Source organism: Thamnophis elegans, chromosome 13 (assembly GCF_009769535.1).
Source record: "Thamnophis elegans isolate rThaEle1 chromosome 13, rThaEle1.pri, whole genome shotgun sequence".
In the NCBI taxonomy this organism is placed as follows: Eukaryota; Metazoa; Chordata; class Lepidosauria; order Squamata; family Colubridae; genus Thamnophis; species Thamnophis elegans.
Genome location: NC_045553.1, coordinates 50,566,047 through 50,569,409, shown reverse-complemented (window position 1 = coordinate 50,569,409; position 3,363 = coordinate 50,566,047).

Below are 3,363 nucleotides of genomic sequence, written 5' to 3'. Positions count from 1 at the left end.
GCGAGCCTCTCGAAAGGCAATGCATTTTATTCTGTCAATGATCCTTTGTTCTTCCGAATCGAATTTTCCAGCCATTCTTAAAGCAAATTTAACATTTAATAGCTCATTCAATTCAGTTTTTTATGGGCTTTAAAATGAGGTGTCGCGGAAGTTGTAAACTGCTGTCGATCTTGCTGTGACCCCCTAGGAAAAGGTTATGCCCCGCCCTGTATTTCAAAGTATTGTGCATAGAATTTTTAAACATGGTTTCACTTCAATTTATTTTGGATAGAATTTTTTTTTAAATAGTCTAAGACTATTTAAAAAAAGAATCCACACAAAATTTTAAAAAATCCTATGCACAATGAATAAAATATTATTTTAAAATACATTAAAAAATAAAAGAAAAAAAACCAGCTCACTTACCAGGCACAAGTGAGCATTCCAAGTCAACCCAGAATGATGTAGATGTTAATACAAAGAACTGAGCAAATTGAAATGGTGAAATTAGTCAGGGAAATATTTTTCAAAGAAACTTTGCCAACATTTTTTCTACACAAGCAGACTCGAACCTCCGTGCCCCTCTCCTCCGGAAAATCCAGGAAGTAACACTCACGACCTCTCTAGCCAAGTGTTTCCTGCAGCTCTATGGTACTTGGTCATTTTTTCTTATAAAATGAGGTAAAAGGGGCGCGCATGGGGTCCGTTTTGTTGCTTTAACGTTTTAATATCTTCAATGAAAGTACTGAGACAGAGAGAGAGAGGTTAGACAGGGTGTCTTTTGTCTTGCCCCGGTTAGGATTTCTTAAGCAAATCCACTGGGCTTTCAACATGAAGCCAGAAAATTGGGACTTTTTTAGAACGGCCTGGGACACGGGACAAATTGTTATAAAGCATGATTGTCCCACTGAAATCGGAACGTCTGGTCACCTTACCTATGTAGCATGGAACCCTCAACCTTCCAAATAAAAAGTGAGTGTTTTCCCCACTAGACTGCCCTGCTGTTACTTAGGAATTGTAGCGATGAAGGCACCTTAAAGCAACAAACGGAATCCTACGATGCTAATTTATGTAAATGAATCCCCGTGCGGTAATAAAAAATATGAGCCAGAAAGAGAGTGCCAAAGGTGTGTTTCCAAAAACCTACCGTTAAAAAGATTTCAATTTAAGGGCTGCTGTTCCTTCTTTTGCCACGAGACGGCGATGTTGTCTGTAAACTCACCTGCGATAGGCAAACTGCTCTGAAATTCTCCAAACCGATAAAGCTCTTCCGTTGCATTGTGGCTTTTGAAATTTATTGTTCTATTAGCAGAAATCGTGCAGATATGTTGCGTACTGTATTTCTTGCTCTTTTTAAAAATCAAGCTTTGGGGGACTTTGGAGGCCAAAGTTTTTTGGAGGCCAAATTGAAAAAACCCATTGGGGGACTTCATTGGGAGGGGAGAGATTTCATGCTTAAACATTACATTTCTTGCTGTTTTTTTTTTAAATCAAGCTTTCATCACCCACAGGAGGAAAACTCCTTACCCCGTGGTCACAAAAAGGGGTGCTTTGGAGGCCCGATTTTTTTGGAGCCAAGATGGCAAATAATTCCCTACCTAACTGTTCAGGTTTCCAGAGAGATGTTGGTCATATCACCTGCTTTTGGCTCTTTCCAAGTGGTGAAAAAAGGCCTTCCAGATAAACCCAAAACTCCAGCATTCAGGCGTTTTGGTCGTAACTGTGAAAAACGGTCATGAAGTCCCTTTTCCCAGTCTCATAACTGTTGTAAGTTGAGGACATTCCACCCCAAGATCAAACCAAAGGACAGCAAATGTTTTAATCTTGTAGGGATGAGTAGGGAGAGATTCCAGGGAAAAATATCAACCACCACCTCAGATATGCAGATGAAACCACTCTAATGGCAGAAAGCGAAGAGGAACTAAAGAGCCTCTTGACGCGGGTGAAGGAAGAGAGTGCAAACATTGGCTTGAAGTTCAACATTAAGAAAACTAACACCCCTTCTCTCGCTGCTGTCTCCAGGCTGGCTCTTCTCTCCTATTATCGTGGAAGGTGTGTCTCACAAAAACCACTGCATGGCAGTTGGAAACTGCTGCGTGGCGTTTTCTGGCCACGTGTGCGGACGTACAACTTAGAAGGAACATTGATGAGGGGCCTCGATTCAGGGTGGAATTTCATGCTTAAAAATGGTATTTCTTGCTGTTTTTTAAAATCAAGCTTTTTGCACCCAGTGGAGGAAAACTCCTGACTCCAGACCCTAACCCTAAGTGGAATTTTCCCATGTATTTTGCCAGGAAACATAAATTAGGCCAGCTTGAAAGATGTGCCCCCTCCTAACCATACCAACGGGCTCTGAATCCAATGGTGATGTCTGTTTTGCTCTGCAAATTCATGGAGAGCTAACCCTAATCCTAAATGGAATTTTCCCCACTGGGATTTTTCCATGTATTTTGCCAGGAAACTTATATAAGGCCAGCTCAAAATGCGTGCCCCCTCCTAACCATACTGACAGGCTCCGAATCCAGTGGCGATGTCTGTTTTGCTCTACAAATTCATGGAGAGCTAAGGGTACCCATCTTCAGTTCAGTTTCTTTGTTATTGTTTTGCGTATTTATAACAACTTTTTTACCAGCTGGTTTGAAAGCACCCGATTGTTGATAGAAGACACAAAGGAAGCAGTAACAGGGCATCAAAGGATTGACCCATCAGCTTAATTAGGTGTTTAATAGCAGATACGGGATAATAAATTTACAACCCCATTAAAAAAATCCCACCGTACCGAGATCGCTGCAAAAGGAAGTTGGGGGATGATTAAGAAGGTTGGACAGGAAGTTGGCCATCTTGGAAAGGTCGCTGCCAAAGGAAGTTGGGGGAATAATTAAGGCGGTCAGAAAGGAAGTAATCCATGATGGGAAGGTCATTTTGCTACAGGCAATGAGGAACAGGAAGACGTTAATGTTTGGTGTGGTTTATCTTTGAATTTATTGTGGTAGTGTTAAAATGAGTTAATAAGGTTAGTTTTTATTAAACGCTGCTATTTTCGAGGCACTCATTTTTTTATTTAAAAGTTTTATGTCTATTCTATTTATCCTACCATCAAGGGACTCTTACAACAAAAATGAAAAAAAAATTCTAAAACGTAAGCTAGAATATTTAAATGCTTAAAATAAGAAATAATCTCGCTTGGAGATTTTGCTCCTCGGTCTCCATAATCCTGGGCAAAAGCAGGGGGCGACTGCTTGTCAGCGTCCTATCCAATACATCAAACAAATGGAACCGGCAGGGTTTTATGAAGATCTAAACAAAAACAATTTTATTATTTAAATGTTGGATGTGGGTTAAATATCCACCTCCTAACTTGCTATACAATTTTCCCAAGGTTAT